This window comes from Mobula hypostoma, chromosome 17, assembly GCF_963921235.1.
Source record: "Mobula hypostoma chromosome 17, sMobHyp1.1, whole genome shotgun sequence".
Taxonomy (NCBI): Eukaryota; Metazoa; Chordata; class Chondrichthyes; order Myliobatiformes; family Myliobatidae; genus Mobula; species Mobula hypostoma.
Genome location: NC_086113.1, coordinates 17,412,511 through 17,433,136, shown reverse-complemented (window position 1 = coordinate 17,433,136; position 20,626 = coordinate 17,412,511).

The following is a 20,626-nucleotide window of genomic DNA, read 5'->3' as shown; positions in this document are numbered from 1 at the left end:
GCTGACTCTTTCGGAAAGACACTGTGCCAAGAAGCTCATATATTGTGAGCTCTCGAGAGCGCATCCAGCAATATTAACAGATGAACATTTCACAAGTAAGAATGAAATTCCTTGATCATTTATTGTATTTGAATAATCGCGTAAAGGAATCTCATACAAAAATTGCATCTCTTTTTCACTGAACTGGAAATGTTATAACTGGTGAATACATAGGTGAAGGAAGTTGTGAGGATTGTACCCATGCCACTTTCTTGCAGGATCCTGGGAAGCAATATTTTTCCACGCAGGTTGTGCAAAGAGCTGTGTGCATAGTTGATGTGGTTCCTGGACTTCATTACGGATACGCAACAAAACAAGGCACGATTTCAGAAGTCAGCCTGGAAGCACGGTATGGTAGCACTAACTGTTCGTGTAATGCTTGACAGCACCAGCCATCGCTATTGGAGTGCAATTACTGCCACGGTCGGTAAGCAGTTTGTACATTCTCTCTGTGACCATTTACATTTCCCCTTGGTGCTTCATTTACTCCCACATTCCAAAGATGTACAGGTTACAGGTAGTAAGCTATGTCCATCCTACGTTGGTGCCAGACGCATGATGACACTTGCAGACTGCACCCAGCACATCCTTGCACCGTGTTGGTCGTTGATCATAGGACAAGTTTCACTCTATGGTTCGATCTTTCAGTACACATGTGACAAATAAAGCTAATCTTTAATCTTAATCATAATTGTTGAACGGACAGTCCTGGCAGGAGTTCCTAAAACTGCAATCTCATGATAAGTTGCAACTCAAAGTACTGGACCCAGAATAGAATCCTAAAGTCAGGATGTGGAGAGGCTATTTAACCTCAGTTCACTCAACAAACTAGTTGACCTCAATCAGTTGCTCCAAACTTTCCTTCCCTCGCCCTGAAGTTTACTTTGCTGCCTGTTGTGTTTAGTTTCTGTTCTCCCGTGCTTTGTGGCCCCTCGTGGCTTGTTATTTTGCAGTCTGTTATTAAAGTTATCATCACCTCTGAATCGTCTCTGCTGCTCTGATCTTGGGTCAAGCTTCTGTCATTTCTCCCTTGACTGCGTGAGCTCTGACCTGGTCCGCTGTTGACTGGGACACCAACACCCCCATATGCAACTCATATGAAGATTTTACCTCCGAGATGTGCTGGGTTTTCTACCAAGTGACAAGGCTCTCGCTCGGTGCTGGATTACAGTTTGGAATTCAGGACCCTCGCAGCAGAGCGCGTCTGGAATGAACATTACTATCATGGCCTCTCAGAGCGCCTGAAAGATAAACTGTCTAATCTGAAGATGCCCACTGACCTTGAAAGCTTGATCACCCTAGCCCTCCAAATTGACAAGCGTCTTAAGGGACTACCCTCCAGATCATCAGCCAGAATCCCAGTCCGTTTCCCAGAACTAAACCAGACCACAGGTCTCTCAACATTAATGCCTCCAGAACAAATGCAGTTGGGAAGAACTCCCTTAACGCCACCCCCCCACCCAGAGATGGAGAAATATTGTGCGTTTACTGCTGTGTCACCATTCACCCACACATCAACTGCCCACTGTGTTCAGAAAAACGCCACCACCAAGTAGAGATGAGACACCTTCTATCTGCTAATCTCCCCTCAGCTTCTCCTTACAGTACCAATAACAACTTTCTCTCTCTGTCCTCTTCCACACCCCAATGTACACAGGAGGCCCTGGTGGATTCCAGTGCGGCAGCTAATGTCCTGGACTGGACTCTGTGTGTGCAGCTTTGATTCCCTCCTGAGCCTGTCTCTCACTCCTTCTGCCTCACAGCCATTGACAGATGCTCCTTGGGGTTTGGGATGGTCAGTGCATGCACATGGCCCATGCTCATGAGCACCGTGGGTCCATTCAGTTCCTCTTTATTGACTTGCCCAACACTCCCCTCACCTTGGGTTACCCCTGGCTCTCCACTCACGAACCTCACTTCGCCTGGCCATCCATTTCATTGCTGAATTGGGGACCCACATGCCAGATCACCTGCCTTCAAATTCAACTGACTTCACCTTGTAAGCCCTTGGAGATGGAAGAAAGTCTAGACCTCACCAAACTTCCACAACAGTTCTATGACTTAGTTATCACCTTCAGTAAACAACCTGCCACCTCACAGACAACATGATTGACCTCCTCCCGGACACCACCTCTTAGTTGTCTCCATTCCTCCTGTAGACCACAACCAACTCCTTTGTTTTTGCAACATTGAGGGAGAGGTTGTTTCCTTGACACCACTGTGGTGGGTGATGACTTCCTCTCTGTAGGCTGCCTCATTATTATTTGAGATTAGGCCAATCAGTATAGAATCTTCAGCAAACTTAATTAGCAGATTGGAGCTTTGGGTGGCGACATAGTCATGGGTATACAGAAAGTAAAGTACGGGGCTCAGGGCACAACCCTGAGGGGCACCTATGTTGAGGGTCAGAGGGGCAGAGATGCCAAAAAGAAAGAAGGGGGTCTTCTTTAATGCATGGACTACACGGGCTCATCTGGTCACAATGAATACATCATGATGCCTTTCAGTCTTTCTAACAGTCCAGCTGTTCTTCAAACTTTTATCAGTGAGATCCTCCAGGGCATGCTATACAGGTATGTGTTCATCCTCCTCGATAACATGCTCATCTTCTCCAAGAACTCCCAAGACTACATCTGTCACATCCATTCAGTCCTTCAGTTTCTCCATTACAAGTTAGAGAAATGCCAGTTCCACACCCTGGTTATTTTTTTCCTGTGTTATGTCCTTTCACCCCAAGGTACAACTATGGACCCAAAGAAATTACAAGAGGTCATTGAATGGTCACGTTCCCTCTGTTACATGCTCAAGGAGATCTGTTTTTTTTTGTGAGAATGCTGTAATGGTCTTTTGGAGGTCACCTGATGTGATTTTCCCGCCGATGTGAGGTCACGTGATGCCATGTGCCCCGTGACTATATAAGGGTCGACTCAGGTGACGCAGTGGGATTTTGAGTTTGTAGATTTCCAGGTAGAACGTGTTGTATCTCCGTTTCTGTTGCGTTTGTTTTTGTGACACAGTTTCATTTTTAAAACGGTTGTACGTTCTGTTGAAAGATTCCATATTACTTGGACTGGGAATTTGTGGCTGGAAGTGCCAAATTACTCAATTCCGACAGTTTTCAAGGGAGAGTGAAGAATTCATCGAAGTGAAGGATCGAGAGAAGTCGGCATCGTTTGGCAGTTTAATAAAGAATCGACCTTATTGAGTCTTCGTTGAAGAGAAGCTGCATTGAGATAACTCTTGTAAAAGCGCAATGAGTTCATGCAAAAAGGCTCTCTCTCTAAAAGGAATTATTTAAGGTCAGTCGATTTAAACTGTTTATTTTCGGCATCGGGAATCCTGTGGACAGAACTGGCAGTAAAGGTGCATCAGTGAAGAAATCGTTCTCTAGAGAAGTCTCTCCCAATTGAATGTGTAAAACTGTTGGACTTTCGAAGTTATCGCTTTAAAAACTATATCTGACTGTATTGCTTTAGGAACTGTTTCCGCATTTAACTCTTTAAGAGCCAGAGCCGAGTGGAGTTGATGAACGGCTGCGTACCTGTTTAACCTCAGGTCAAAGTTTTCCTTTGTTTTTTTTTCCTTATCGTTTATATGTATTTAGTAAATGTTTGGTTGTTTTTATAAAACCTGTCTCGATTAATATTCATTGTTGCCGGTTACGTAACACCTCAAACAGCTACCTTGTTCCTTGGGCTTCTCCAATTTCTCTCACTATTTCATTAGGACCAAAAGGCAAACTGCCACGCCTTTCACCTCCCTCACCAAATCGCCCACCTCGTGGATAACCTGATCTGCTGTCATGGATCACTCTTTTGAGAAACTCAAGAGACACTTCACCACTGTTCCCATTCCCTGGTATCCAAAGCCCTCTGAACTTTTTGTAATAGTGGTTGATGCATCTGACTTGGGTGCTGGGGCCATCCTCTCCCAGTGAGAACCTGATGGGAAGATACACCCTTGCACCTTCTTCTCGTACAAGTTCAACTCTACACAGTGCCATTATGGAGTAGGAGACATGGAGCTACCCACTCTTAAATGTGCCTTGGAGGACAGGAGGCATTATCTGATGGGAAATGCTGAGCCTTTCATGATCTGAACTGACCACCAAAACATATTCATTCAACGGACACACTAACTCAACCCATGTCAGGCTCACTGGGCACTCTTTATTGAGCAAAAATAAAACCTCACAATCTCCTACCAACTCAGCTCCACGACCACTAAGGCAGAAGCCCTGTCATGATAATTCAATCCAGCTGAAATGGAGATCATTCCATCATTCCATCCTCACCCCTATCATCTGGGACTTGGAGAACCAGGCTCTGCAGCATGAGCTTGCTCCAGCTGACATACCTACGATCACATGTACGTGCCAACAGGCATGTTCTCTGAAGCTGTGGGCCAATCCTCACTTCTCTCTGGCCATCCAGGGAAACGACAGACCGTGGATGTTGGTGGCCCACCGTGATCGTAGATGTATGTCATTATGTTCCTGCCTGCACTCAATGTGCCCAGTCAAATTCCTTCAACCAGTGGCCCTCTGAGCTCCTGTGGCCCCTACCAGCCCCTCAATGACCATGATCCCACATTGCCATGGATTTTGTCGTGGGTTTGCCACCTTCCAATGGGGCCACGATACTCATGACAGTGACGAACTGGTTCTCCAAGATGGTAGACCTGGTTCTCCAATGTGGTTCACTTCCACAGCTTCCCTCAAGATATAGTGTTGGACTGGGGCTCAAAATTTGTCGTCTGCTTCTGGCAGTCCCTCCGCTCCATCCTCCATACCTCAGTGAGTTTATCCTCTGGCTAGCTGTCAGTTAGAAAGAGACTATCAGCAAGTAGAGAAGTTTCCACAATGCTTCGCCGCCTCTAACCTTTCCACATGGAAGAAGTATCTCCTCTGAGCTAAAATGTCTCACAATCTACACACCTCCTCAGCCACATAGTTGTCACCCTTTTGAAGTGCTTCAAGGCTACCAACCCCCATTGTTCCCTATAGAGGAACCAACACTGGAGGTCCGACCCTAGTTTGCTGCCGGCAGAATTCTTGGTAGAGGACATGCAGAACCATTCTAGCGGCTAACTATACCTACTGCCACCGAGCCAACCACTGGTATTGTCCAGCCAAACTTCTCAGGCCTGACAACCATGTCTGGTTGCCCACCCGAGCTCTTCCCTGCTCATTGATTCCTGCAAGCTCTCACCCTGGTTCATTGGACCCTTCAAAATTACCCAACATGCCTCCACCTGCCACGGTCCCTCAGGATCACACCTACCTTCCATGTGTCCTGCATCAAGCCCACTGTCCATGGATCACTCAACCCACCTGAGCCTGTATCTTGGGAACCTAGGATGGTAGAAGGCAGGGCCAGTGTTCATGGTTAGCCAGTTGATGGATTCTCCTTGTTGTGGACAAGGTGTACAATACTTACTCGACTGGGAAGGGTACTGGACCCACCTGGATTGCCCTGGGTCACTGAGTGCTGACTACAGGAGGTGATGTCCTGTCAGGCCTACACAGGTTGGCTCCTCCCAGTCTTCATCCAGCTAACCTACCTCCCATTTCCAACGCATCACGTGCACTCCATTTAAATCCAGCTCTCATTCACTATTCCTGTTCACTTATATGAACCAGCCAGCCTCAGCCGGTTGTTTCTAGCCTTCAGTTACCCTGTTGCCTTGTCATGTTTAGTATCTGTTCTCTCTTGTTTTGTGGCCCCTTGTGGCTTGTTATTTTGCAGTTTATTAGTAAAATATCATTTACTGAATTGTCTCTGTTGCTCTGCTTTTGAGTCAAGCCTCTTCTACATTTGCTGGCAGTATCTTGCTAGATACTACCTCTGGCTTGATATTTTATGTAGATTAAATTTTGCATTGTAAATTTCTCTCTCTTGAGGTGAATTCAGATGGCAGAGTCAGTAAAATATTAGGTTATGGATAGTTTAAGGAAGAACTAGAGGTTGTAGGAGAGAAATCTGCAGAGACATGCACAGCAAGACTTTTGGAATTACATTTCTGTAACGACATATTACCACCAAATAAATGTTACATAACCTTCAGTTGACCACTGCCCAGAGATTTATTCCGTCTTTCAATTTATATGGTGCTAGTTAATGAATAAGATATTAAACTAAATCATGTTTTGCTTTTATTGCTGATAAAATATCACTGGCCTGAAACTTAACTTATATTCATAGACAATATTCCCTCCAATAATTTTCATTTTAATAGACTCTTCCGTTAGCACTGAAGATGCAACGGGACATTTTTTAAAATAAGATTTACCTCACTGAAAATACAGCAAATTCACTACCCTTTCATGGGAAGCCAGAATACATATAGGACACAAATATTGAAATCACACAATGATATTGTAGGCATCAAGAAAACGGAGATCTTTTTCCATTACTATTGCAAAAAAAATGCTGGCATTATAATGTACGTAAAGCGGAGACATCTCATTTTCCTTGAAAGAAGCAGATCAGCTTTGTCTACACGGTTATAACACATTGCGCATTTTAATCTGTACTGCCACACCACAACTGTGGCTGCTACATGGACAAATATTTAGATTCTGTGGTGCATACATTTATTTTTATCCCTTTTTGTATTTTTAATGTGAATTATAATCAGGTTCTGCATTAATGTTTCATTTATAATGTCATTAAAAATTAAACTTTTCAGACTTAACAAAATACCATATACTAGTCCCTGCTTTTTTCATTCATTTTCAATTATTTAAGGTAATAACTAGAGTTATTGGGTTTAATGATATTATATTTATATCACCAATAACCATCACATAGAAAAGATATTAAAATCCAGTTAATCTACTTTTGCTTAGGAAAGGCTCATTAAGACTATCAAAGTTTGGGGGAGGTGGAAGGTGTAGTGGTGGCAAATCTGGCCCTGACACTTCATTCACTGACTAATCTTACACAAGCAAAATAAGCCACTAGTTACCTCAAACAAAGAAAATAAAGATATCGTTTGAGATAAATTCAGTCAACTTTATTATATAGTGTCCTTTGAATGGCCTAAAACTGAACAGCTGAAAAAGATTAAATATATGGATTTTGTACGTGTGTTTGTGTGTGTGTGTGTGTGTGTGTGTGTGTGTGTGTGTGTGTGTGTGTGTGTGTGTGTGTGTGTGTGTTTGTGTTTGTGTATGTGTGTGTGTGTGTATGTGTGTGTGTGTGTATGTGTGTGTGTGTGTGTGTGTGTGCGTGTGTGTGTGTGTGTGCACGCATGTGCACGCGCGCGCACGGGCACATGCGTGTGTATGATATATTGTATATGCATCTTTCTCAGACACAAAGTAAACCTTGCTTATTCAGGGGGCAATTTCTTCAATTTCCACTTATATTTATCGCTCTTTATTATCACTGTCGAGTGTGTGTTTATCATGAACAAAGGGAGATAAGTATTCATGCAAATACGTCACTGTGATGGCTCAGTGGACCTTCCCTCACTAAAACCAGATACAGAAAATAAAAATGGAGCTTTTTCTGTCAGGAGCAAATTTTCAATTTATTTGTTGCAAGTATCCCAAGAGTCCATAAATACAGTTAAAATAAATATACTGTATAATAATACCTTATATAGGATATTGCCCTCTACTCCCGCTGCTGCCTGTAAGAAGCTTACACGTTCTCCCCATGACCACATAGGTTTCCTCAAGCTGCTCCAGTTTCTTCCCACAGTCCGAAGACGTACTGGTAGCTAGGTTAATTGATCATTGTAAATTGTCCCGTGTTTAGGCTAGGGTTAAATCGGGGGTTGCTGGGCAGCGTGGCTCGAAGCCAGGAAGGGTCTATTCTGCCCTCAATAGAATAATTTTTTTAAATTAATTAAAAGATATCAACTATACATTGGTAACTGCTTGTTTATATCTGCTTCAGCTATGTGTTATAGACTGGGTTAGATTGGAAAGGGTTAATCTTACAGGGCCCAGGTAAGTTCATTTTCCTACTCAGTTCACTGCACATCCTTAATGATTATTAACAAGCTTAAAATACTTAAGGACCTCTGGGAGTTTATGGCTAACAACTAAGAAGTAGACGAGGTGGGAAATCATTATGCTAATTAGGTCGGTATAATAATTTTCAATCACACACAGTTTCCAGACTAATCCTAAGGGGTTTGGATAGGTCACTGGGTCTTTAAAGCATTAAACATTTTTTCATGGGATTTTAGTCTTTCCTTTATTTAATGGGAAGAACAACAAAATGAGTTAAATGTGACTCATTCAAGAGTTACTAATATGTGCAGTATTATGCTAAATTCTATTCTTGTTCATAGAATTTTAATGAAACAATAAAAAAGGCAGAAAAAATATTACTCCCCAGAAAAATGAAGACGGGAGAAATGTTTAAATAATACCACTGTAAAGGGTTTTGAAAAACTGATCGTTTCATCTACCCAGATACAAGCCATGTACAAATAGCAAGGTAGTTTTGCTTGCAATCCTCCTGTAAAATTAATGAAAACCTTTACAAATAAAGCTTAAATTACACAGGTAGAAACGTATGATCTACTTTAATTTAAAAGAATTCTACATGGTAGCTGTAGCAAAATATTAATATAAGAATGGGAATTTATGAAATCTCTAAGATGGCTTTGAGATTCATGTCAGCAGTGTGTCTGGCTCTCATATCTTCATAGACTCCTGGTATAGTCACATTGAAGATTGCATTTAGATCATTTAATTATTTCCTTTGTGTGTCTGTAACTGTGCGAGTTGCTGTGACTAATTTCAAATCTATTTAAATTGCTGTTTTAGACTTGATCTAACACCACTTGCAAAATACTGGAATAGTAAATAAAACAAAAGATTACAAAAATGAACAGGAAGCAATACATTGATAGAGGAAGCATTATCCCAGTGATGCTTCAGGTTTTCTAGCTTTTTCTTCCCTCTCATTAGTTTTCAATAGATGTACATAATGTTGTGCACAAGTTCTTAAATATTGTTCGCTACAGAAGAACGAAGGAATGATGGAATGCTACCAGTTTTGCATAGGCACACACAATCATTTTACCATTAACCAAGCATTCAATGTAGAGTGGTAACCGAATGTAGGTTCAGTTTCATTGTTAGTAGTGATATGACACATTTAAATTTTAAAATATATAGTCCTGGATTCTGTGACCTTTCAAACTTTGTTTTGCAATGAGCTGTGGATCTACTACAGCAGGTGTGAAGTTGCAACCATTGGGTCTGTCACATTGACTTCCAAATTCAATTTGGGAGAAACTGTGCCTCCGTTACGCTGTAAAGTTTTGATCAGTGTAAAGTCAAACCTGATTTGTGTCAAGTCAGTCTGGGCTATATAACTGGGTTTTCAAATGCCCATCCCTTCAAGTGTCATCAAGACATCTGTAAAGCCACAGGTTTATGAGGTGCGACCTTCACTGGTGTTAAATGAGATTCCTGATCATTTTGCCAACTCACTGGAGGGGTGGGACCTGAACAGGATCACTATGCGCATCCCAGCTCATGAGAATTGGTCTTTTTATGGAGTAATATGCACTTTCAGGGTTCCTTGTACAGCAATGAACTGATGTCATTGTAAATTCTACAGCTAATAATAAACTAATTTGATCTCACTGGAAACTATTTACGGACAAAGGTATTTTTGTGTGGTGATGACTTGACAGCTCCAAGTGTGAAAAGAAAATTCTATTAGCTCTTGCCATTACAGAACAATGCTATAAAGCAGCGATAATACAAAAAAAATCCACCCAATTTGTTTAATTATTCAGAAACTGTGTGGCTCAAAAAATGTAAATAAAGTTTTAAGTCTGTCAGCCCCAGTGAATGCTTCTTTAAACAATTACAGATGGTGAGGTGCTGGCTGCAATTGACAGTGATATCAGCTTCTGAAACTGTTTTGACAGGTTTCATGGTATGATGATTAATTACTGCAAGCCTTCTGTGGGCTTTCCAATTTCCTTTCTCTTTGGGCCCAGGGCTGTAGGTGATAACTGTAGATCTTATTACTCTGCAGCGGGAAATGTCTTTTGCTGCCCTATCCCAGAACTGATCAGAAAGGAAGAAGTCAACAAAACAAGGCACAGCGTGATATGTCTTCTTAACATTTTCATGCTGTTTGAATCCAAACTGCAGCTCACAATGTCAAGTTTATCTTTTCCAAAGGAATATTCCCTGTTATAGACCTGCTTATTTTCAGATGTAATGTGGACTTATCTGGCGGACAGCATGTATTGGACTTCCAGATTTTTTCTTACCCTCATCATAATTTGCTGAGATGTATCTGAGCTCCCTGCCTGCTTCTTGTGCAGTTGGCTGAAAATATTCCTTCAGTTTTAGATTTTGTTTGCCATGAAGAAGGCTTTTGATTGGAAAGAATAAAGTTAATCCCGTTCATTACTTACTTCACCTTTATTCTTCAGAGTAAAGATAATGTTAGATGAGGTTAGGATTTCTACAAATCTTCAGAGAAAGATCACTTTGTGCTCAGATTTCATCCATGGTAATTCCGATATAATCAGGTTATTTTGAAACAGCTTGCTTTAGACCAGGTCAACGCATTCTACCTTAAGATGCAGTAAGTCTTTCACTAATCTGAATTTTATATGGTGTATTCGGCTATCAACTGTGACTTATCAAACTAAAATACATTTCAAAGCTGAAAAGTTCTTATAATCCCTTTATATTGGGTGCTCCATAATTATTGCCTCAAGTTTTAATCTATAAAAGTGTGACTTGGATTCATAACTTTCAGCAAATCAATATATTTCATTTCACATAAGTATTGAAATATTTGCCAAAAGTGCAGGCTTCTTTCCATATTCTAACAATCATCTGAATAAATAAATCTCTTTCCTCCTTCTTGTTCGAAGATGCCTTTTCTCAGCTCTCATGATGACAGTTTCCATCCATGATATTCCTGGTGAATCTAAGCTGACCCAACCCTACAGTTTTAATGGGTTCTGCATCTTTGAACATAATGTCGAATTCAAAATGGCATACAATACCTTCACTGCAACCCAGTTAATATTGTATATGAATTCATCATTATTTCTTTACCCTCACATTCCATGATCTTATTTATAAGACTCTATTTATCACCCATTTGGACACTCTCTATTCATCCGTAATGTCCATTCTCTTTCTAATATGTGAATGCCTCCATTCTTTGGTTGTTCAATCAATGCATCCCCCTTTAAATTCAGCCATACGTTTTACCTGTTTTCTTACTCCACTAACTTTTCCACTTTTCAGAAGTATTTTACAATTTCTGTACACTATTTATTAAATCCTCTGCCTTTGCATTTTCTGTAAATTACAAAATTATGTTCACGATATCAGTTCCAAATTATCCAGATCATTGGTGGGAGAAACAAAAATGATTCTGGGAATATATCAATTTCAATCTCTTTCCAATTTACACAAAACTCCTCATTTATCTTCACTGCATATTTGCTTTGAATGATTGTTATTTTAAGACTTTATGGATTGTATCATGAATTAGCTACCCTCTAAGATTCAAAAACATGTGCATAATATTCCAGGAGAATCAATGTAAAGAACTTGAATAAAGTATACACATCATACTTGAGCTTCTTTAAGTTTCATATGCATGTATAATTCTGCAGTGGTTTTTATTAAAGAATAAAAATCTACTGGCTTACAGACACTGTTCATCAGTCAAAAAATTGCTTACACCATTGCATTTTATGTGAACACTTACTGAAAATTCTTACATCTTACAATATGCCTATCAGTCACTTCAACAGTTCTTACACTTGTCAAGCACAAACAAGATTTACTGCTGGCAAATCTGCTGTTCACAGAGAAATAGACTGTAAATTAAAAGATATGATTCGCTTTTGTGGAATATATTTGTTGGGAATAATCTGGGACAGGTTAAATACTCAGCACTGTTGCTCTTAATCAGATGCAGACAACAACAAGTAATCTATGGTCCAAGAAGTTTAATGCATTTCCTTCAGAAAAGTGATTAGGTAATAATTTGCTTAATTAAAGTTGTAAAGTAGATTAGGCATATTGACCACAATAGCAAAGAATACAAATAATAGAAGGCAAGCAGGAGCAATGTGGGAAGACAGTATATTTTGTGTGAACAAAGGTGTGGAATAAGTGGACGCCAACAGTGGATATGGTTTCAAAAGGTAAGCTTAAGGGGTGGGAGGTCGGCAGAAATAATGAGAAGATCAGCTTTTAAACTGATCTATCCCGGATGAATACATGCCTGACCTATTAGAATTTTGCTATTGTTACATTTAGTTGTGTTCTTAACGTGTGTTTGTTAAATATGGTCAGATTTCAGTCAATTGGCATTAGAATCAAACTTGCAGAGCATGTCTAAGCTTTTCACTGTTTTCAGGAACATGAAAGCAACCATTAAAAGAATTCTAACTCCAGTTTGCAGTTTTCTTCTTTATCCATTCACCAGTGCTAAATGCAAATCTCTGCATTTCTTTAATACTATTTTCCAATTTTATTCTTGACAAAAGTAATCAAGTAATCAAAAAAATGACAAAACAAGTCATCAAATCCCTGAAAGAGTTGGAGTAGAAAGGAATTGATGGAATTTAAAAATAGTAGACAACACAGATATTTTTTGCAAGACTAAGTACAGGCTGACTACCCCATCTTTCCCTGTAAAAAATAACATGGCCACTCCAACTGTTGTGGAATTTGTTTTCAACCAGCAACATTTTAAAACAAAATTTTATAAAATGATCTTTTATAGAGAGTCCCCAAGTATTGGTAAACAAAGAACTTCATAAGAAAAACCTTAACACACTTTAAAGTGCTTCAATCCAATAACGGAACCTTCAGCATTTGGCAAAATGTTTTTAATTAAAATATATCTTATTAGGTATTTATTGAAACACAATAAATAGTGGGAATCTACAGTAAATGACTCATACCATTACTGCTTACTGCAATGTTCTCTCAAGGCTTGTCTGATGAAAGGAATTATTTAAAGTAACAAACATATAGTGGGTGACATTAAGAAACCTCTTCCATAATTCCTTTTTTATTCTGCAAGAGCACAAATTAGGTTTTGTGCCAGGCAGTAGCATGAATGCATTTTATTCCGACTGAAATTATTTTTCTGAATTGAAATGTTTTGTACTTGAAAAATAAAAGCACTCTGAGGTAATAAATTTCCCTTTCATTTGCCTGGTAAACAATTATTTTACATTCATAGTAAATGGTCAACAGTTCTGGAGGCAGGAAATTAAATTCAGCTAATTTGGACTTTAAAAAGTAGCCATGATAACAACAAAATGCCTGTTCTTCAGGAAGGACAACTGAGTTTGCCTGCTCTGGCTGATTTGTGACATAGGATGGCCTAGCAAAGGCAATAAATGTTGGTTCCTACATCTTGACTAATGAACAAATCTATAAAAAGCATGTTAGATTACCACTTTTGCTTCTGGGCCTCAGATCTGAAAGGACTCGATCTAAAATATACTTTGATTATCTGACAACACGCTGGAGGAACTCAGCAGGTTGGGCAGCATCCGTGGAAAAGATCGGTCAACGTTTCGGACCGGAACCCTTCATCAGGACTGCAGAGGGAAGGGGCAGAGGCAGAGGATAGGGCCTCTGCCCCTTCCCTCTACAGTCCTGACGAAGGGTTCCGGTCCGAAACGTCGACCGATCTTTTCCACGGATGCTGCCCAACCTGCTGAGTTCCTCCAGCATGTTGTGAGTGTTGCTTTGACCCCAGCATCTGCAGATTATTTTGTGTCTTTGATTACCTGTAGCATTGAAAAGAAGAGCATTAAGGTCCAACTAACACATCAACCCATCTTGTACATGTGAGTAGGAGTGAACCGGCTTTTGGTGATCAACATGAGGTAGGTTATGAATACCTCTATGGCTAATAGGGTAGTATAGTGGCTGGGACAATGCTTTACAATACAGGAGACGTGGGTTCAAATCCCACCACTGCCTGTAAGGAGCTGTGCACGTGGCCGCGTGGATTTCTTCTGGGCACCTCGGTTTCCTCCCACAGTCAAACGATATACTAGTTGGTAGGTTAATTGGTCATTGTAAATTATCCCGTGATCAGGCTGGGATTAAATCAGGGGCAACAAGACTCGAAAGGTTGGAAGGGCCTATTCTGCGCTGTATCTGAATCCATCAATCTATCATTAACTCAATAGAATTATTAAAGGAATACAGGAACACCTTCAAATATTTCTGGCTCATTTCCTAGGATCACTGGGATATCTCACCAGGAGAGACAGAGTGTAATTATGTGGAGGCCTCCTCACATGACGTGAGGAATGGCAATGTTTGGTAAGAAACAGTCCTATCCCCTCTGACTCACTGTCAGTATTTCAGGAGCAACTCTTCCACACAGCAGCCATCACCTCCCTCTACCCATCTAAGTTTGAACATCTCAGCTGAACAAAGTTAAAACTGAAATAAAAGATAAAATCTCACAGCTTTATTGATAGATTTAAATGTCACTCACTCACAATTGGTTTGAGTTGGTTTCCTTCCCCCTAACATACCAATTGTGTTCACCTTTGATAATTCCAGAAGCGTGTTTCAGTTAGATTGAGCTTGTCTTTGAGATGTTCCACATCTTAGACAACCTACCAATGAAAAGCACCCTTTCTGAAGGTTAAGATTATCCCAGTTAAACAGTTGAGACTGTCCTCAAACAAATGTGGAAGTGAGAATGTCAATTTAAGCCACTGCTCAATGTGAAGTCCTCAAGAAGCTGAATTGTTTTTAAATATGGCTGTAATAAGAGGAGTCCCAGAACCTAAACTTAGTATTTTTTTAAATTGATCACATGGCTCCCACCAGATGTAGTTCTAATCTGTGAAGTCACTGCTGGGACTGAGAAAGTTAGCTCAGTTGGGTAATATGGATCATTCAAGTTGAGCTATTGATTTGTCACCTGACTTTCCATTTAGATAACAATGTCAGAGATAGGTGTAGGCAGAGATTAGCCTTATCTTAGTTCCAGTGTTAAAGTAGATTTGCAGGTCTCATCTTTAATCAGATGTGAATGTCCTCAACAGGCCAGAGGTCCAATTATGTGTCATGCATGCAATAAATTAAGCTTAATTTTAACCATGATGTGTCTGAATATTACCACATGATTGAAAGCTTATAGCATGCAAAAAAAAAGGTTGAAATTAGCTACACAACACCAAAAAGTTGATATTTCTATAAACCAATATGTGAAAAGGATAGTAGAGATTTGTAACATTTTGCAATAGGAAAAGACATCATTATGACCAAGTTTTGTATATCAATCCAGAATTAATACAACTGCATTGATCCCCAGGGTCCTGCGACTCCTCCGCATCAAAACTCATCCAGTCTTCTCTTAAAGGTACAAAGGCATTTTCTGAATCATGTATTATGGCAATAAAAACATATTCCAACAGTACTTATTAGAAGAACTTGCTCCTAATAGACATATTTACTCTCTGATGCATAATTATAAATTGATAATCCTTTTTTTGACACCTGGACCAGAAGAAACAATTATTTCCCTTTAATGATAGCAAAAGTTTAGAAAATGGCAAAGTTGGCAAAGTAATCCTGCCAGTTTCATGAATTTATGTTCATCTATTTTATCACAAACATTTGAATTTGTTTGTTTCTCAGTGATTAAATAACACCGTGTGCGGTGTGTGACGTGGTAGCATGGCGGTTAGCGCAATGCTAATACACCTCAAGGCGTTGGAGTTCAGAGTTCAGTCCTGACACCACCTGTAAGCAGTTTGTGTGCCCGCCCTGTAGCTGTGTGGGTTTCCTCCAGGTGTTCCGGTTCACTTCCACATTCCAAAGACATACCAGTTAGGAGGCTAATTGGTCATTGTAAATTGTCCTGTGATAAGGCGAGGGTTAAGTCAGTGTGGCTCGCTGAGCGAGAAGCGCCTATTCTATGCTATATGTCTAAGTATAATAATACACACTAATTCTAAAAATCCATCTCACAGGCTTCTTTGCTGTGTATAAAAGCTAATGCAATAATATCCTTACAGGGGCCATTTGTATGGAAACAGCAACATTGTCTATTTAAGAACAATGAGAAGAATAAAATCACCATTTCTTCTGGTCCTGGTACAATTTTCTCTTTGCTCATAGCTAATAGAACATTTCACTAAGAATTCCCTTAGTCTGAGAGGAATGAGGAAATTGTGTTGGTGAAATTTCTCACAAGATAAAACTTTCATGTACTTTCATGTAACACACATAAAAGTTACTGGTGAACACAGCAGGCCAGGCAGCATCTCTAGGAAGAGGTACAGTCGACGTTTCGGGCCGAGACCCTTCGTCAGGATTAACTGAAAGAAGAGATAGTAAGAGATTTGAAAGTTGGAGGGGGAGGGGGTGATCCAAAATGATAGGAGAAGACAGGAGGGGGAGGGATAGAGCCAAGAGCTGGACAGTTGATTGGCAAAAGGGATATGAGAGGATCATGGGACAGGAGGCCTAGGGAGAAAGAAAGGGGGGATAGGTGAAGCCCAGAGGATGGGCAAGGAGTATAGTGAGAGGGACAGAGGGAGAAAAAGGAGAGAGTCTCCCCGTCCTGACTTCTCCTATCATTTTGGATCTCCCCCTCCCCCTCCCACTTTCAAATCTCTTACTAGCTCTTCTTTCAGTTAGTCCTGATGAAGGGTCTCGGCCCAAAACATCAACTGTACCTCTTCCTAGAGATGCTGCCTGGCCTGCTGCGTTCACCAGCAACTTTTATGTGTGTTGCTTGAAATTCCAGCATCTGCAGATTTCCTCGTGTTTGCATGTACTTTCATGTACTAATTTAAGTAGAATGAATTTTGTTACATTTACTCTTGCGTGGTGCACTCCATAAGCTGCATAATAGTGTCAGGGTGTGGTGGAGGTCCCATGAAGTTTAGTTCCATCGGCAATTCCAGAGATCGCTTTCATTGCTTCTCCTGCAAAAGGCGTTTAATCCAATAGTCCAGAAGAATTTTAGATACAAATCTCCCACCTGAAGAAATGCCCCACTGATATGTGTTCTCAAATGAACTAGTATTAAAATAATGTGACTTATTTAAGTTACCTACGACACCAGTAAGACTAAATTAGATAGCATGAGGTCACAAAGCATGGTTAACCTTCACTTGTACAACCAAGTTCAGGATGTATACCAAATTCACACAGAAACCTCATTATTATGATTCCTGCCTGTTACAGCAATTTATTGTGCTATGTGTGGCCTCTGCTTAGTAACCCAGTCAGACCAAATTACAAGTGGATGGTCTACTGATGCTGATTGAGAGCAACCAGCTTGTGAAGAGGCCTGTAGGCTGCAAAATGTCTTTTGGGAATAACAATCTCACTCCCTGTAAACTTCTGCCGCATGTACTAACACCTGAGTATCCGAGAGACTTGCAAAATTCTGCCAAAAGCGAGCTGAAATCGGCAAGCAACTAACCTGAAAGTAATTGCAGGAATCATCCGCAGTGGAAGGCTGGGGGGTGATCATTTGTGGAAGCGATGCTTATGCAGTTAACTACTTGCTTTTAAGAAAAGGCAATAGTTGGGTTGTTGAGCTCCAAAATGATCGCACTAGCATTAAGTCCCTAACCCATGCATCTATTTAGTATGCATTCATCCAATCAGCATACAGCGCACATAGTCTGACGCCTTTGCTAACAATGTATGGCACAACACATGTCATTTGAAAATAATTTGGGAAAATGTGTAGCTCGGGTGGCTGATGGTTGATTTGAGTTGTTCTCTGAACTTGGCAGTTTACTTGAAAATGTTTTTTCACTATGTAAGGAGACAGCCTCAGCGTGCTGTGAATTGTGGTGTGCCCACCGTATGCCTGGCCTTTATATACTTTTCAACCAGCAGATTAGACACCATTTCAGAAGGTCAATTGTGATGTGGGGAGGAAATCTCATCGTTGTTTGGCTGTGTGAACTTTGTGCATTGTGGTCTGGAATTTTGCCCACATCGGCTCATAAATAAGATTGAGGTCTACATGTTTGTTTAGAGAATTGTTCCAAAAAAAACATGCTTTTGGGAATTCTCTAACATGCCGCTTGTTTGCTTGTGCCATAACTCACTGATGTCCAGATGTATTTGTGCCCCTCTTCACCTTCATGCCGTAGTTTATGAGTTACATGGATGCATTTTTGAACCTCTACAACACTCGCATCCCCAAACCAGAGAGGCTTGTGTATCCGATTGCTCTTTGGGAAAACTTTGTAATTGGCACTTTCCTAGGTCACTAGAGAATAAGGCAGTTACTGCTTCAGCTATGGCATTTATGTTGCTCTGTTTTTTTTCATCCCTTTACCACCTAAATTGTAAGATATTTGTTGAAATGCTAAAAAAGACTGCTTTAAAAGATAGAAGAAAATATTCTTACACAATATATTTTCTGTATATATTGAAAATCTATATACTGAAAATATAAAGATTCAAAATAGCCAAAATGTTAATGGTAATGTGATAATATATACTTAACATTTTGGGAAAAAAATCGCCGAGTTATTATTACTTTAACAATTCTTGCACACAGCTAGCTTCCGTTGCTACCACTCTAGTGGGAACTGAAGGCTAAAAGAGCAAAGCTTACACTACAGAGGCTAAATCTGTTTATGTTGAAAAAGAGAAGACCCGGAGGATTAAATTCAGGGACTGAAAAATCTTTAGGGTATCAACCAGATGAACATTGAGAAACTCAGAGCAGGTTCCAGAAAGCAGATAGCTTATGATTGTGCACAGAACGAAACTCATAACAAGCAAAATAATATATTTCATGCTGAGGGTGATGGTATGATTCCTAATTCCTCAGACAATCTAGCTGGCAACAGCAGAAATGAAAAGAAGAAGTTAAACAGGCATATGGCAAAATATTAAGTTGGCCTCTGGGGCCGGACAAATGTTTTCCCGATATTTTGGATGTCTTTGTTCCTAGATTCTGTTATGTGGTGTTTGAAACAGGTTTTTACATGACCCCTGAAGGCCTATTAATTCTCAGGCATAGCGCCAATCTCACTTTCCCAGCACATTTTACCAAAATGACCAAAGACGTTACTCAAATGAATGTGGAAGGATAAGGATCACTCGGACAACAGTGTTGTCTACAGTGTAATCGAGGATCGTCTAATAGGAGCCGCAAAAGTATTTAAGGTTTGTTGAATTTTTGGTCCTGGTGAAGAGTCAGCCTGACTACAAGTTCAAATCGTTAAATCATGGGAGGAATGACTGTAAGATTCCACTGCATACCTGAAAGGACATGTCTCTCAACGTGGAACGTTCACTTTAGGATGTGCTGTTTGAAATTAAGTTTCACTGTCAACTCTGAATTTCCAATATGTTGTTGGATTCCTATTGAACCCACTCAGTCTGCTCAATGATAGGGTCCTTGATATAACTGGTAAAATACATAAGTACGTGTGTATATGTGTGTGTGTGTGTGTGTGTGTGTGTGTGTGTATGTATGTGTGTGTGTGTGTGTGTGTGTGTGTGTGTGTGTGTGTATGTGTGTGTGTGTGTGTGTGTGTGTGTGTGAGTGTGTGTGTAGTATTCTAATTTGTCCTGTATTTCATCTAAATACATATTTTTTACTCATTTAAGTGGTGTATATATACATATATACTATCTAAATGTAGCTCTTGTGTATGGTATATAAATGCAGCTCTTTATATACCATATATATAACAGCGCTATGGTGCCCAAGACTTTTGCATTATACTGCACTGTACTGCCGCCACATAACAAAATAAACTTCATGACAAACGTGAGTGATGATAATCCTGATTTTGGTATGGGTCTCTATTGTGGACTGAGAGTAGGAAGCGGGCAAGGAGAGGGAAATCATGGTTGGGAAAACGGGAAGGAAGAGGAAGGGGGGGGCAAAAAGCATCAGGGAGGTATTCTGCAATGTTCAGTAAAGCAGTTGTTTGGAATCAAATGACCTTGACTGGCGTCCCAGAGCTAGGTGTGTCTGCATCTGCAATACGCGCCCTGCCCCTGGCATTCCATCTCTCCCACCTGTCCCACACGCCTCCTGTGGCACTCCATTCTCACCATTCCACAACATCTACTGCTCGCACCAAATTTACAAGCTTGCTCTCCGCTCTATGTTGATAATTATAATACTGTACAAAAGTCTTAGGCACCCTTTTGCACAGTACTGTATGTATTAATTGCTACAATTAATAAACCTTTGCTCACTTCTCCCAGCGGAGCCAATGCATCTTGCATCAAACATTCTCTCTTCATTTCCACTGTCAGAGACATACCCTTTGTTCTCTTGGTCTCTCTCTCTCTCTCTCTGCAACTTAAAACATGCTTTTTTCTAAGTTTTCTTCTTTCTTATGAAAGGTCATCAACCTGAATTGTTACTTCTGTTTTCCTCTCTGTGAATGTTGTCTGAACTGCCAAGTATTTCCAGCAGTTTATAATATCATTTCAGATTTCCAGCGTTTGCAGCTCTTTATGCTGCTGTTCCCTTTGAATGCACGAGAGATCCACCGGTGGCACGTTACCAGTTTGTGTGAAAATGACATCTGCATACATCACTTGAGACATCCATTCATAACATTCAAGCAATGCTTT